Source organism: Pinus tabuliformis, chromosome 8, assembly GCF_031772625.1.
Source record: "Pinus tabuliformis cultivar Carrire ecotype Pingquan chromosome 8, CPIR1, whole genome shotgun sequence".
Classification (NCBI taxonomy): domain Eukaryota; kingdom Viridiplantae; phylum Streptophyta; class Pinopsida; order Pinales; family Pinaceae; genus Pinus; species Pinus tabuliformis.
In genome coordinates this window covers 1,877,235,086-1,877,253,410 of record NC_142294.1, presented here as the reverse complement: position 1 = coordinate 1,877,253,410, position 18,325 = coordinate 1,877,235,086, and positions in this window count along the sequence as shown.

Below are 18,325 nucleotides of genomic sequence, written 5' to 3'. Positions count from 1 at the left end.
TCAATTCTTATAAATAATTAACTAATTAATAAAAAAAACTCATAATAATAAAAAACAAAAATAATAATAAAAAACAAAATAATAACTTATTATACAAGAGATGTATTTTAAGAAGATACCTTTTCATTTTAATAACCAAATAATAACTTATTAAATACCTTTTCATTTTAATAACAAAATAATAACTTATTATACAAGAGATGCATTTTAAGAAGAAACCTTTTCATCTTAATTCCACCTCTTGAGAATTATTATTGTGAGACAATTCAATGGTGTGAGTTGTGTTGGTAAACAAACAGCAGGCACTGGATCAGTAATTTTATGTGCCAAAAGAGTTAGTGAGAGTTGTATTGATGAACAAGTAAATTTTTTTTATTGGTTAATGATGTTAAAAAATAATAAATTTAAAGTTTAAATATAATTTTGAAAAACTTGGTTAATCAGGTTAAAAAGCAATAATTTTGAAAAACTTCGTTAATGAGGTTAAAAAACAATTTAAAGTTTAAATATACTTTTGAAATATTGTTATGGCCATCTTTTTATTTTATTTTAAAATGATGTTATGACTATGTAATTTATAAAAATATATATTATATAGGAAATAAAATAAAATATTATGATGATGGTGTGTATTAATGTCTATTAATATCTATATGGTTTATAGGACATTCAAAATATATATTATATAGATAATAAGAATAAAATATTATAATGATGATAATGAGTATTAATGTCCATTAAAATCTATATGGTTTATAAGACTTTCAAAATATATATCTTATATAGATAAAAAAATAAAATATTATGATGATGTTAATGGGTATTAACATTCATTAAAATCTATATGGTTTATAGGACTTTCAAAATATATGTTATATAGATAAAAAAAATATATTATGATGATGATAATGACTATTAAAGTCCATTAAAATTTATATGGTCTATAGGACTTTTAAAAGGTAAAATATTATTAGAATTACTTAATATTTTATTTATATGCTAAAAAAGAAATGAGAGAAGTGCTCCTAGATTACCATAGTTTTGGTTAGTTAAAAGGTCAAGAAGGTTGGTAATGTGATAAATATTTTGAGAAATAGATTGAATGCGAGTATAAGATAGATAATCTAGGAGAAAGTGATTTTCATTTTCAACCATACTAGGATCGCACGAGTGACAAACTCTTTCATCCCATGGTGTTTTGGGAATTGACCAATGCCCAATTTAACTATTAAGCTCATGATAATTAGTTCTAATCTTCACATTGTTCTTTTTTTCTTAACACTAGTCAAGACAGAGAGATCATTTTGGCTTTCAAGATTGTGGTTGATCATCTCCTTATAATATCATAGTTTCTTTTTCCCTCTAGCTCTTTACTTCCCCACAATTTCTCTTTAAATTTGGAAGTAATGATATTTTTAATATTATATGAATTCTACAAGAATATCTCTTCATTTATTCCCCAATGGTCTAGCCAAGACTGGGCATCCTTATGTCACCCTTGTTTCAGTTAAAGGCAAGAGTTTTGGCTAGAGTTAGATTTTTTTTTTAGAAAACCTCTTGTAATCCATGTTGTATAGCTTCTTCTTATACATAAGATACCTAGTCACAACCATGCGTTCAATGGGGAAAGATCTTATTCAATGAGGATAGGACAAAGAATGTTTCCCTTAATCTTAAGGTTGTAGGTTATAAATTTCTTTTGTATTTCTTCAATCTTCTTCCATGACTCTCTTGATATACATTGGCCCCAAACCTCATAGCCATATACAATAACAGGAGTGACATCTCAAACAGGAGCTTCATTTTATTCCAAATCCAAAGATATGCCAACTTACAATTGTTTTCATCTCCATAGTAAGCTTTCTAACCATCATTTATCATTTGCTCAATGCTATAATTCCAATTGAGCTTATGATGGATGTCAATTCCTACATATTTGTATGACCAAACTTCGTCTGAGGAGTTGTTGTCATAAATGAAAGTATCATAGGTGATATGTTTGGATTTGATTATCATGACTTTAGTTTTGTCAGTATTTACAATCATATCCATCTTGGGGAAAAATCATGGAGGATTATGAGTTACTTGCCAAGATTGTGATGGTTCTTTTCCAAAATAGCAATATTGTCAACATAAAGGAGAAGATTTATGACCTATTGTTGTTGCTACAACAACCCATCAAAATTTTTGACTTATTCAAATTTTTGAGCCCCCTATTAATCTCTCAAAAGAAACACATTCCATAAAATATTTTAAGTATCCTTGTTTGTCATAAATCTTGTTGAACCTTGCCTTAGAAAATCAAAGTTGCAGTTTCTAAGCTTAGCGCACTTTTGAAGCACTAGCGCAATCACATCTCCTAGTTGTAAGCTTGCCCTTGAGATATTGTCACACTTTTCTATGCCCTATCACATCCCAAAGTGTGATCATACATTCAATTTATATTCCTTCATGCATGTGGAGAAAACTATTAAAGGGCTTTATCCCCATGGATTATTTCATTGTATTTTTCACTCCAAGAAGCTCCATGCATATTTGCTTGATAGAGCCCTCTCCTAATTTTGTGAACTGCGACTGTGCCCATGTAGTTAATCAAAGTAGGCTTCGTCCCCCTCGCACTTTGAATTTGTGATTTGTACGTTGTCTTTTTATTTTCGTGACTTTATGAACTTCTGGGTGACTCTTCACCTTCTTGTGACCTTTGGCATTCCTATGTTTATCTTAATGCATATAAATATAAGATGTTTTCATTTTAACAATGAATCATGCACTACCTAGACTAAATCCTAATCATACTTAGCCCAAATTGTGAAGTTCCCATTGATCGCACTTTTCCTTAAGTTATTCCATAATCTTCTTCATTTGTGCTATCGTACGATCCAAGACCTACCTCATTCCCTTGTGAACTATCCTTGCTAACCCCAAATGCACCTAACCTTAATTCTCTATCCCTTTGTAGTGCATTCGCACTATCGAAAACCTCAACACATTTTATTATCACTATGAAGCCCGAGTTTGCCAACATCTAGCTTCCATCTTTCTTTGTTGAACTGGTACATTATGAACCTATTCTTGATACATCTTATCGCTATCAACCCTGATCATGCTAAAGCCTTAAACCTATACCCTCATTTGTTGTTCCCACTCATCTTAGTGTTATAGCCTAATCCCTCTATCTCTATGGAGTCCGATTGTGACTTATATGTTTACTCATTCCCTTTGTTGAAGCATTAATGCATATTTGTCCCTCATTCCATGTTGATCTCTCTAGCACTAATAATTTTGATTGTGCCCAAGCTCAAAACTTACCTCTTTCAAGTGTGATTGTGATCCAAGCACACTGTGTTTTTACAATCAAGACATATGAAAAGAATAGGAGCTAGAATAAGATATTTGAGCTAACCTTGTTTCTCTACAATGAATATATTTGACATTTTAGGAACACCATATCTTTTGTGGATCAATGTATCTTTGTCTAATAAAAGCATGCCTCCAGCAACGAGAAAAGGGTTGATAAGAGAGGCAATAGAAAGTAGCATTGAAGGGGTATTATACAACCCTAAGTCCATAGTGTCGATCCTTAAGGACACAACTTGCTTCATTAGAAAATCAATATCTATGTCATGGCCTAGAATATTCAAAGAGTTTATCAAGAAATAAACTCCAGAGATAGAAGAGGACATGAGTGTCTATATTAATATCAAGAAATCTAGGTTTTAGAAAGTGGCTTCCCATGTAGTTGTATTTCCATGTGTTGAAACGATAGAGTGGATCCTACAATATATTGTAGAAATTTTGAATAATATGACACATATTCACAGAGATTATCCTGATCATGTACTATTGCAGAATACATACACAATACATAAGCTCCTCTACGTTGATCTTCAATATAGCAGCATCAATAACAATAAAACATCAAGAGCATTCACACATTAACACAGTATGTAACCCGGGGAAAGCATCTCGCTAAAAACCCCAACTATCTGTATATTAATGATTGAGACCATGTAACATTACAAAGTACAATGCTTATCACAAGAAATCCAGTACCAGCTCCACCTGTTACACACAATACAGCTAAGATCTGATCTCCAAATCTATTCCACTGCTTGACTGCCTCCACTGCTCAATACCTGCTCAAGAATTGATGAGAATGGTTTACCAAACTCGTATTTCACCTCCAAAGAGTCACTCACACTGTGTTAGACGTGAGCAGAGGCTATAATACTGGGCAAATACATGAGCAAACTCATTGGCATACTCAATCCCTTGATTGTGCAAGATCTGATGCACAACTATAGTCACAACTGATAGCAATCTGATTCTCTAACACCTGTCCCTGCTGAACTGAACATGCACTGACATGCAACTGAGTTAACTGATGTATTCTATAGTTGTATTATGATTTAATAATTAGTTTAACAACTCATCATTAGTCTATTTGCAGTTAGACTAATTACAACTAGTTTAACCAAATCAAACTGAACACAACTCCATCAACTCCACAATCAACTCCACCAAACTCAGCTGATTGAGTTCTAACTGAAGTCATGCATGCAAAAACTCAACTGACTCATAAGAAAAGTGTACTTCCTTCTGACAGTTGCATGGGCCACATCTGTAGCTCAAACTAAAGTGATCCAAGAGAATAAGATCAAGTTTATAGTCCAAATATTATTATGAGACAATAATATTTGACTTTTCTATTTTGGACAGCCAGTCTAAAAATAGACTTTGATCACTCCTGTTGTGATCACTCCTGCTGTGGTCACTCATACTGTGATCACTCCTGTTGTGGTCACTCCTGCTATGATCATCCCTGCTGTGGTCACTCCTGCTGTGATCATCCCTGCTGGGATCCAAAAATAGAACTTGCGCCATAATTTGCCTGCGGGCCCACTTAGTGAAGGCGACTCTTTTCACTAAGCTCCATCATCTTGTTGCAATCTCAACACTCCCTCTCGACAAGATATGGATTATCAGCAACCCCTATCCTGCCTCGGTGGTACTCGAATTTTCTCTTGGTGAGAGCCTTCATCAGAATATCAACATCCTGATCCTCCGTTGGAATGTATGAAAGCAACATGATCCTCCGCTGCACACAATATCTGATATGATGGTACTTGATGTCATTGCTGCCATATACTCGGCCTCTTGAGCTCCCTGCCTAATCTGCATCCTCCTGTCTATACCAAGATCCATATCCCGATGTGCCTCTCAAGTAGCGCAATACATGCTTGCCCGCCTTCCAGAAGAGCTTGGTAGGCTTAACCATAGCTTGTGAAAGCTAGTTAACTGCATAGCATATATCAGGTCGTGTATTGACAAAATACATCAGTGACCCCACCAACTGTCGATAAACAGTGGCATCCACTTCTTCTCCCGAAGTGGCATCCTCCTTCCTCCAACCTCCAGGAAGAGGAGTATCAACAGGCTTGCAGCCATGCATGTTGAACTTCTTCAGTATCTCCCGAGCATACTTTCCCTGAGAAACAAACAGTCCACCACTGCGCTGCCATATTTCCAATCCTAGGAAATAGTGAAGGAGGCCCAAATCCTTCATCTCAAACTCTGTAGCAAGATCCTTCTTGCATGATAGTATCAACAGCTCATCACCTGTTAGAATCAAATCATCAACATACAGTACAATGATAAGCAACTTACCCTCCACTACAATCTGGTATAGGTTAGGATCCACCTCGCTCTTGGAGAATCCAAGTCCTGTGAAATAGCTATCTATCCATGTGTACCAAGCACGTGGTGCTTGCTTCAACCCATACAACGCTCTCTTGAGCCTGCACACATGCGACTCGCTGCTGAAGACCTCAAAGCCTTCGGGTTGCTCAATGTACACGTCCTCCTCAATGACTCCGTTGAGGAACACAGTCTTCACATCCATCTGATGAATGTGCCATCCCATCTGCGTCGAGAGAATACCTTGCGACAGGTGCAAAGGTCTCCTCATAATCAATCCCCTCTATCTGTGAAAAGCCCCGGGAAACAAATCTTGCCTTGTACTTCTCCACACTCCCGTCAGCTACCTGCTTAACTTTGTAGATCCATCTCAAACCCACCACTGATTTCCCTTCCGGTCTAGGAACAATCTCCCATGCACTGTTTCTGACAATAGAATAATACTCTTCCACCATGGCGTCTACCCATGCAAGATCCTCCACAGCTTCCTTGAAAGAGGATGGCACAATCACAACACACTTGCTCATAAGAGCCATGTATCCAGTGTACCGATCAGGTGACTGTCTCTACCTGCGTTGGGCTGTAGGTGGTCCTACAACTTTCTCTGCATCTTGAGCCAGTCGCTCAGCTTCTGTCAAGCGCTTTCACCCTCTGATGGTTGGCACTGCATGAGTGGTCTCTTCCACTCCATGAACCTCATCCTGTGGCTGATCCACGTCCTGAAGCTCATCCTTAGGAACTAATAGCTCCTCATCTGCATGCAAGTGTAGCTCCCTCTCAAGCGAACACTTCATGGCTTTCTCCTCCTGAAATTTTATATCCCGTCGCACGACAGTTTTACCACTGTCTGGAAAATACACACGATAGTTGTGGGGCGTATCAGTGTACCCCACAAATATCCCAACCTCTGTGGTCGGCTCCAACTTCTTCCTGGCATCCTTCGTCACATGCATGTAAATGTTAGCACCAAAAATCCTCAAATGAGAAAGATCAGGCTTCTTACCAGAATAAGCCTCCTCAGGTGTACTCATGCCAAGTATCCTATGAGGACAACGGTTCTGCACATAAACTTTTGTATTGCATGCTTTCGCCCACAAGTGAAGGGGTAGGCCCTGATCATGCAACATTTCCCATGCAACACCCACAATTGTTCTGTTCTTCCGCTTAGCTACCACGTTCTGCTGTGGGTTATGGGGAGCTATGAGCTCTCTTCGAATCCCTTCTGCCTTGCAGAAATCCTTGAACTCGTCCGAGATGTATTCACCACCATTATCGCTCCTAAGAGCCTTCACCTTCTTCCCCGACTCCTTCTCGACCAGTGCTTTGAATTCACAGAACTTTGAATATGTCTTGCTCTTCTTCTGCATGAAGAAGATCCAACAATTATGAGAGAAATCATCAACAAAAATCACATAATACATGTGTTTTGCTGTCGAAGCAACTGAGAAAGGTCCACACACGTCTGTGTGAATTCTCTCAAGGATTGTCGTGGCGACACTATCCTTCTCGTGAAAGGTGGCTTTCACAAACTTCCCCAAAGTACACCCCTTGCACTGATCTGACTGCGCAAGTGTGCCTTTAGGAAGCCCTGTAGTGATTTGATACAGTATCTTCAAGGCTCCACAGTGAAGGTGACCCAATCTCATGTGCCACAACTTGCCATCATCCCGGCTCACCAATCCTTCTGCCTTGCCTGCCATTGCTACGCATCCATCTACATGCAACTTATAAAGGTTCCTCACTCGAACCCCTATCTTCCGAGTCTCACCAGTTGTCTTGCTGTGCAGGAAGGCCTTTCCCTCGCTGAAAACAACATCATACCCCTTGTCTTCTAACATCGCCACTGAGATAAGATTCTTCTTCAATCCTGGAACATGCATGACTTCCTTCAATACGAAGGGTTTACCAGACTCCCTCTCAAAGGAAATGGTACTGATACCGGTCGCACTGTATCTACCATCATCGCCCATCTCGATGTGCACTCCAAGATCTTTGTCCTCCAGATCAAAGAACAAATCTCTATCTCCCGTCATGTGAAAATATGCACCACTGTCCAAGAACCACACCGATCCCAACACATTTGAAACCAAGCATGCGATCAATGAAAAATCAAGCTCAAACTGTGAGGCTAGAGCCTCTCCTGCTGAAGATCTAGCAGCCTGCTTGTTCTTCTTCTTCTGCGGACAATTAGTGGCATAGTGTCCGTGCTGGTGACAGTGAAAACACTTCAGCTTGGACATATCCTGCTTCTTGCCTTTCGCACCAGAGTGAGAAGCTTTCTTGTTCTTCCCCTTCTTTGCTTTGGCAGCCAAAGTGCAATTCTCTTCATCAGATACCTTTGATGAAGATCCATTCTCACCTTTATTGTTTTTGAGTTTATCCTTGAGCGCCAGGTCACTCTTGCTTTGGAATAACATTCGCAATCCGTTGAAAGACATTTCAACAACACTGCTGCAAATTCGAATTCCACCAATAACCAACTCAACCGCTTCTGATCTAGAATTCGTGAGAACACAATATTTCTCTTACAGAGATTGACTGTATGGGCATTCACCGGATATCTCACCTTCCAAAGGAAGGATGAATCCAAAGGCTACCTGGCCCGATTACACACTCTGCCTGAAGAAATAGAATGTAAACACTTCCTGAATAGTAGATCTGATGATCAACAGCTCCGATACCATGTAGAAACTTTTTCTACAAATTAGCCAGCTATGATACCATGTAGAGATTTTGAATAATATGACACATATTCACAGATATTATCCTAATCATGTACTATTGCGGAATACATACACAATACATAAGCTCCTCTACGTTGATCATCAATATAGCAACATCAATAACAATAAAACATCAAGAGCATTCACACATTAACACAGTATGTAACCCGGGGAAAGCATCTCGCTAAAAACCCCAACTATCTGTATATTAATGATTGAGACCATGTAACATTACAAAGTACAATGCTTATCACAAGCAATCCAGTACCATCTCCACCCGTTACACACAATATAGCTAAGATCTGATCTCCAAATCTATTCCACTGCTGGCCTGCCTCCACTGCTCAATACCTGCTCAACAATTAATGAGAATGGTTTACCAAACTCATATTTCACCTCCAAAGAGTCACTCACACTATGTTAGATGTGAGCAGAGGCTATAATACTAGGAAAATACATGAGCAAACTCATTGGCATACTCAATCCCTTGATTGTGCAAGATCTAATGCACAACTATAGTCACAACTGATAGCAATCTGATTCTCTAACACCTGTCCCTGCTAAACTGAACATGCACTGACATGCAAATGAGTTAACTGATGTATTCTATAGTTGTATTATGAGTTAATAATTAGTTTAACAACTCATCATTAGTCTATTTGCAGTTATACTAATTACAACTAGTTTAACGAAGTCAAGTTGAACACAACTCCATCAACTCCACAATAAACTCCACCAAACTCAACTGAATGAGTTCTAACTGAAGTCATGCATGCAACAACTCAACTAACTCATAAGAAAATCGTACTTCCTTCTGACAGCTGCATGGGCCACATCTGTAGCTCAAACTGAAGTGCTCCAAGAGAATAAGATCAAGTTTATAGTCCAAATATTATTATGAGACAATAATATTTGACTTTTCTATTTTGGACAGCCAGTCTAAAAATAGACTTTGATCACTCCTGTTGTGATCACTCCTGCTGTGGTCACTCATACTGTGATCACTCCTGCTGTGGTCACTCCTGCTGTGATCATCCCTGCTGTGGTCACTCCTGCTGTGATCATCCCTGCTGGGATCCAAAAATAGAACTTGCGCCATAATTTGCCTGCGGGCCCACTTAGTGAAGGCGACTCTTTTCACTAAGCTCCGTCATCTTGTTGCAATCTCAACATATATTGACTATGAGAACATGATAGTTTGAAGCTCTAAAGGTGTGCCATTGGCTTATTATCAGGTGATAAATATTCAAATGTATTACAAATTTCCCAAGCCACATGAGTACTTGAATTCGAACTGGTATTTTGATTTTAAAGAGTCCTCTAAAGAAATCCTCAAGTGATGGTGGAAAGATCCCAATAAATTTCGACAAAGGCCTGAAGGTATATATAAAACCCAGATGTTGAGAAGAGTATACCAATACCTAATGGATATATGTTGTAGAATTTATGGATGAGAGAATGCTAAATTATTTGAGGAGAAATTGGTTTACATGGTACATCCATGTGCCACAGAAGCAACTCTCTTCAATTGGGGCGATCTTATAGCCATTTCACTAAATAACTATGTTGGGAAGGAAAGAACACAACAGAGGGTGCACAACTATAATTTTATGTCTTCTTACTTGCTAGAGGCAATTTTGTGAAGAATGGGTTTCCAGGAATGGGATGGAAGTGGACATTTGCCAATGATATATTTCTCGTGCACATATATTGCAAATTTATATGGGAAACATGTTACCGAGGGGCCTATCAAAATATTACTGAACATTTTATTTCAACATTATATAAATTGTCATTTGATATTGAAGCACCATGTATGTCTAACAAAGCAAGAACATCCCTTCTAGAGATTGGATATTGGTTCACTCCTCCATATGTGATTCGAGTTGACTCAACTCCTGGATTTAACCAAGATCTTTTACTTCTGTGATGTAGTTATAATTGCATTTAAAGAGCATAAATGAACACATATGCATGTTGTAAAGAAGAGGGAACATGACAAAAATCAACAACATAAAACACAAGATGTTGATAACGGAGTTCGTCTAGGAGGGACTACATCTCTGGGCCTCAGTGTTAATATGGTGTAGATCGCTGCATTAAGTGTTGGAAAGAGTGATGATATACATGGACTATGTTTTATCTATCATGCAAGGAATATGCCCTCACACAAGAGTGTCTTTGCGAGATGTTCCGCTGTAGGAACTCTCATTCACAAAAGGACTCCTATCAACATGACATAATCTCACATATGATAATAATGAGCATCCCGCCAACATGGCATCAAAGGGATCTCAATTCAAACATACATGGCGACAAATGAGTATCCCATTAACATGGCAACAAAGGGATCTCAATCAAAACATGACAATAAGTACATCTCACATCAAGAACAAAACAAAATCCCACATCAAACATCAAACATGGATCTATACAACACAATGCATCTCAAGCAAAGAGACAAAGAATTACATAATGACACTGCATATACCTCAGATCAAGGAGTTATCTGAAGAAGAGGATGATAAACTATTGGATTTGGATGTACCATCAATCTCGTGGCTTCGAATATCAAGGAAATGACTGCTCGCACATTGAATGCTGACACCTGTGCTCCACTTTGAAAAGTGGCCAAAAAATGGAATGATCAAATGGAAAATATGATTACACCATCATATTCATGGCGTCAAATAGTGTAAAATCAACTATCAAATTTCTTAATTCTGACAAAGTGAAAATCTGAGGCTATAGGAATCTTTTAGATTCCCCCTAGGTTCCTCAAAGATTCCCTCCTCTGGTTCATCTAAATATCTGCTGCTCAGATCAAAATTCTGTCTATGCCATCAGGTTCGTGTCACCGAGAGGTGTAGGATCGACATAAAGTTTGTCCAATTTGGACAATGGAAAAATTTCACCCTCCTGAAAATTGGGCTTAATCATGGTTCTGCCAACGTCTGCTCCACACTCATGGTTCCCCCTGAAATTAATTAAAAAATTGTCTCGAAAAATGCATCAGGGCTCCGCCTCGGCACCTGAGTCAAGGTTCCACTCCTAGTTTCATCACTCATGGTTTTGTAGTGCGTGCTCCTAGCCGCTCTCCATTCCGCCATCTCTTCCCTATGTGCAAATGAATTGGCGAGTTATATAAACGCTTTCGGGTGGAAATAGCAAGAAACATATTTGGGTGAGTTGGTTAAGGTGGAGATGACAAGGTGGGAGGTCGGGGGATCAAATCCCAACCCCTCCAAAAATATGTGTGTAGTTTTGTTTTGTTGGGCGCATTAATTTATAACCGTTGTGACCATTTGCTTTTTTGATTAAATATGGTGTGGGTTTTGCATTAAACGTGGGCGGAGTTGTTATGACTATTTAAGAGGTGGTGCCACATGGGTGGTGGTGTGAGGGCGCCCACACCAGCCGGGCGGGTTCAAGCCCCGCCTGCCTAGTTGTAATGTTGACAAGTGTCGTTTGGTGGGGCATGGGCCAGGTCCACCGGAGGTGGCCTGCCCACCCCAATATAAATATATATATATATATATATATATATATATATATATATATATATATATATATATATATATATATATATATATAGATATATATATATATATATATATATATATATAGATAGAATGTAGGTATGGTGTGGCACATGGGGCGGGGCCGGCGGGGGTCATAGCCTGTCGGCCCATTTAAAATTACAATTTGATTTTTTTTTAATATATGTTGTTTGGGTCCGATGGAGGTGGCGGGGGTCATGGCCCGCCACCTAATTTAATATATATATATTTTTATTTTTGTATAATAATAGTCATTTTTTATTTTGTCTAATATAAGAGATATTATACAAATTGAATAGGCAACAATTTTTCCCTCTCTCAGGAGCTAGGTTCCCATGCCGATTGACGATGAATTTGTAGGAAACTTAAACCTGGCCCACAACCTAGCTTTGATTGCAACTTTGACTGGCTCTATATCCTCCATACAAGCTCGGATTTGAGTGTCGTTCGCATCGTTGGAATTGGGGTGACGAGCATTTCAATTTGGTGCTAGCTTGGGAGCAATCTGACCACTTTGAATTTTGACCCTTTCTGAGTCCTTTGGGACTTCTCAATGTGTCTGGAGCCACCTGGATCAATCCTCCCCATTTAGGAGCTTTTGGTCCTCCAAAATCATGGAAATAATATGCCACTTCTTTGTACCCTATCTGCACTTACAAGTGTCTGATAAGTCACCCTTCCTTCTCCTTCACCTTTGTCCTTCAGAGCCATAAGCGATGAACTGACACCTACAACCTCTGCAACCTTGTAGTACATTGTTTTTCAAATTTCATGTTTATCAACATGACCAACTAATGACCCAAGTATCCCATACTTTCCACAAGTTTATAACACATACTCAGTGGTCAAGTTTACATCAAAATGAAAACAAGGCCAAAATATCATTATTGGGTCAACAAGTGATGGAAAACTCATCATCACCGCAACACATGATTTACAAAAATAAGGCCACTCACTATTGGTGCTTTAACAAGTGATGAAAACACAACATCACTTTAACAGTTTAAAATGCAACAAAAAATCAAGAGGCAATGAAAAAGAAAAGAGAAGCATTGAGGAAGAAAAAAGAAGAAGAAGCTCTAAAGAAGCAACAAGAAGAGGAGGACCAAAAAAAAAAAAAAAAAAATTGAAGAAGAGGATAGAAAGAAAATAGAAGAAGAGGAAATGAAAAACAATTAGAAGAATAATTAATTTCCAAAGAATTAGCAAACAAGAAGGCGGAAAAAATCATATTAAAGGATTTGGAAGATAAACCAATTATGGCTATCTTGAACATTCGACCTCCAACTCCCCTCATTGGAGCATATCTCCCACTCGGTGAAATGGGCATCATAGGGCCAAAGAGAAGAAAGGATATTAGACATATCAAACTTCACTTTTCACCAATTCAAATTTAAGATCATCCAAGAGAGGACCTATTATCCTAATGAGCGAGATGGACTTGTCTCGATCAATCTGGAAAGGGAGATTGTAGCAATACAAGAGATAATATTAAGGAAATAACTTCATCAGGTACAACATTTGTTGCAGCAACTGAGAAGAACATTGACCACCTATCTCAATAGGTTGAAAGGTTGAAGAAAGAGTTAGCCAATGCACAAAAACTCATGATAGAGAATTAAAGTTTGTCCACCACAAGCTCCAACAAGGAAATCTTGAAATTAGTAATTCTTGAAGAGCTAAAATAGTTGGAGGAAATTATAAAACAAATATATGTTGAGATGATGATACTTCATAAGGTAGTAGATTCTCTAATTGAGATATAAAAGGAGTTGCAAGAAAGAGGAAATTTGCTTTACAACCTTCCAGAGAAAAGGGAAAAGATTTGAGTGGACTGCACAATGTGCACAAAGCCGTGAGAAGTTAAAAAAATAGCTCACCAATGCACTAGTGCTAAGAATTGTAGATGCTTACAAGGATTTCATATTGTGTACAGATGTCTGCAAAGAGGGACTCGATGGAGTCTTGATGTAGGAAGGGAAAGTCATATGCTAATTTGAATTTAAAAAATTGAAGGTTTCTTAAAAAAATTTGAAGTAATTCTATGTCTTGTGGACAATGGATCAAGTTGCAAAAGCACATAAACTTAGTTTTTTAGCTTAATTTGCAGAAGTAAAAGAGAGAAAAATGAAACATAAATAACAATAAAACACAACAATTTGATAATGGAGTCCACTCCTCTTGGGCTACGTCTTCGGGTCCAACTTCCAATGTTGGGCCTCTTAAATTATATGCTCAAATCTGAAATTAAATCAGATTATAGTGCTTAAATTGCAAAAATAGTGCTTCCAATGGATTCAGAATGCTCAAAAGCCACTAGGCTCTTCTTGAGCTCAAAAAGGTAAAAAAATGAGTAAGATATGCTTCTTGAAACCAAGATTTGTTACCTATTATGAAAGTCTACAAAATTGGCTAACCATTCTATGTATTCTGCCTTTCCGGTGGTCGTCGAGCGTCAAATTCGCCTGGCTCTGACAAGATTCCTGCCGAAGAAAGCGAAAACTTTCGTCTACTTAATTCTACCCATAACCCCCTTAAGCATCGATTTTTCAGCCCCAAGGGGCAGTTGGATGGCACATGTGGCTAGGGGATGGGTTAACCGCTTGCCCACACAAGCTTAGCTCCACTCCAGAAGTTCTTGGTCACATGGCACAAATAAGACCAGGGGGTTGGTCTATCCGCCTACCCCCTTTGTTGTAGCTTTGACCTCTCCATGCCAGGGCATATGGGTGTTAATGTTACCTGAGGGCTAGGCTAACCACCTGCCCTCATCACCTTCTGCCATGGTTGCATGGATATTGCACAACTAGGGGTTGGGGCCACATCCCCCACCCCCTCTTCTAACCGCCAAAATCCTTTATGTTCAATTATATCTGACCCACTATACAGTCTAAGAGTGAACGCATGGTGTGATGGTAAAATAGTTGGTTGGATCACTAGAGGTCTAGGGATCAAATCCCACTGGGGCCCTTCGACCCTTGTATAAAATTTTGGCCAATTATACAGGCCACATGGCACCCTCTCATTGGTCCATATGGTGCCTCATGATTGGACCACTTCATTAACCAAAAACCAATCATAACTGCAAACTTAGTTGTACGACCTTGCCACATGTCACTCCTAAATTGATCCATCTAACATTGTACCCTACATAGTCAGTTAATGAAATCAACGTACAGATTGCTCAGTCAACAACCCAGTCAACAACCTAGTCAATTATGTTGTTTGACTTTTTAGTTATTTGGAAAAAACTTTAGAACATCATAACTTTCTCATATGATGTTGGATTGAGGTGATTCAATGATGTTGGAATCAGGATGATGAACACTATGTTTTGGTAGTAGTTTCAAGAAATTTTGAGAATTGTTAATTTTGAGCATATTTTTTATCCCCTAGATCACTCATCCCCACTTGAGGCTTTTGGACCACCAAAAGTTTGTTTTCAGTCAGCAAGTGAGTGTACAACTCCTTCACTTTGCTTATCTCAATCCACCTAACTTTATTTGGATTAACTCCTTTGAGCCCCACACGAAGATACTCCACATTGCCTCTATGTAAATTCCTTGTCCTCATGTCAAGGATAACATCTTTCTACAATTCTAAGTATCCAAGAGAAATGTCTTCTATGGATGGAATTTGAACATTCGCTCATTAATCTTCAATCATAGGAGGCTCATATAATATCAAGTTTTCCACATTCATGACATCATAAATTTGCATGTAGGGTGGAAAATCTAATCAGAAAGCATTATTACCAATCTTCTCAAAGAATTTAAAAAAGCCATATCTGATTGGCTTGAGCTTTTTACCTTCACCTTGAAGTCTTTCCTTGTTGATATATAGCCAAACTTGATCTCCCACCTGGAAGTTGTGGTCAACACGATGCTTGTCATGTCTCGCCTTGTACTTGGCTTGACTCTTCTCCAACTATTCTTGTACCATCTGATGCACCAACTGAATCTGTTCAATGAAGAGCTTGGCTTTGTCTGTAGGTTTTAAACCTATACAAAAATTACCTTCATACAAATTCTAAAAATAGAAAATAAATAATGGCGAGAGCATAAAACATAAAACATATATACATAGAGATTTTCCCCTGGATCCTAAAACTAGGACTACCAGATCGATTTTTTATTATGTTCCTTTCAATGTTACAATACATATATATACATGCTGAAGCATCCATAAACCCCAATCCATTAACCCTGGATTAGAACATAACTGTAGTTCCCTTGACCGGATCTACAAAATACCATGGAAAAAAACCATCATCCCAAAAACCATGTGTGAAATCCATGCACAAAACGATAGGAAGGTTTTCCCACCTAATACAGGGTTCAAACAAAATTTCTCGAGGTGCTACCTTGGACCCCATGCAGAGTGGCTACCGCCCCCTCATACCCTCCGATAGGGGGGTAGCCCCCCCGCTATGACCCCTCCGTAGTGATTGATACAACGTGTAGGGGGGCTACCGCCCCCCTGTATACCCTCCAGCAAGGGGGGCAACCACCCCGCTATGACCCCCTCGACAGTGACCGATGCAACGTATAGGGGGCTACCACCCCCCTGCAACCCCCCCATGTGTGGGGTAGCCATGGAAAGAATATAACACAACCCAACATTCTCCCGCTTGTTGTTTTCTTTACACAGGGGGCCACATGAGATCTTAGTCATTTATCCAACCCTGCAATGCCCATTGTTTCTCTACACCAAGAGAACTTCTCATTGCTCACAAACTTTGTCAATGCATATGTAGTATTATTCAAAGTGTCCACCTTTACCAGCAACACCTTTTTTCCCTCAACCATATCCTTCACAAAGTGATTGTACATCAATGTGCTTTGTCTTTGAATGATAAGCAGGGTTCTTTGTCAAGAAAATTGCACTTTGGCTGTCATAGTCTATCCTTATAGCTTGTTGTACTAACCCCATACTTGAACACAATCTCTATAACCAAACTGCTTCCTTTCTTGCATCAGTGGCTACCATGTATTTTTACTATGTAGTTGAAAGTGCCAATACAGAATATCTCTTACACATCCATCTAACTGCAACTCCAAATAGGTTAAACACATACCCACTTGTAGATCTTCTCTGATCTAGATCTCCAGCTAAGTCTACATCAACAAAGCCACGGATGTCCAAAACTCTGTCCAATCCTGGTCTTCCTTAGTAGCACAAACCATAATCACTAGTGCCATGCAAATACCTGAAAACCTGCTTCATTGTTGTCCAATGCTCCTTCCCTGGATTTAACATAAACTTGCTCAATACTCCCACTGCATGTGCAATGTATGGTCTAGTACAAACCATTTCATACATCAGGTTATCGACTGCACTTGTATATGGAACACGAGACATGTCCTCTTCCTCTTCTTGTGTCTTGGGACACTATTCAACAGATAAGTTTACACCTTAAGAATAGGAACCTTCACCGATTTACTATTCTGCATATTAAACCTCTGCAGTATTGTCTTGACATACTTCCTCTGGTTTAACCAGAGCTTCCTCTTTTCCCGATCTTGTTTAATTTCCATGCCCAAAATATAGTCTACAGCACCAATATCTTTCATGTCAAATTTGGAGGAAAACTGGGTCTTCAAATCATGGATAATTTCTTTGTCATTTCCAACCAGCAACATATCATCCACATACAAGACCAAATAAATAAAATGGTCACCAATTAATTTAAAATACACACAGTGATCTGCTTTGCTTCTAGTGAAGCCAAGTCCCCGTATAAATGTATCAACTTTCTGATACCACATCCAAGTTGGTGACTATTTTAACCCATACAAAGACCTTTGTAACTTGCATACTAGTTCTTTCTTACCCTTCACCGCAAAGCCTTCAGGTTGCTTCATGTAGGTTCTCTTCTTCCAAACCCCCACAAAGAAATTTTGTCTTCACATCCATCTATTCTACCTCAAAATCAAAAGCAACAAGAATAGATAGAAGTAATCTAATAGAAACTACCTTGGTAACAGGAGAAAAAATATCACCAACATCAATTCCCCGCACTTAGGAATAACCTTTTGCTACCAACCGAGATTTGTATTTCTCCACCTTTCCTTCTACATTCATCTTCTTCTTAAGCACCCATTTGTTGCCAATGGGTTTCCTTCCAGCTGACAACTCCACCAGATCCCAAGCCTCATTTTTGTGCAAAGATGCCATTTCATCAACCATGCCCTCTTTCTAGAGTTTACCATGGTCTGAATCTAATGCTCCCCTCACAGTTCTGGGATCATCATCAGTAATATATAAAGCAAAATTTGAATAGAAAGGAGATGGACTATACCTTTTTGGCTACCTTCTTTCTCGAATCGATCTTCTCATAGCCAG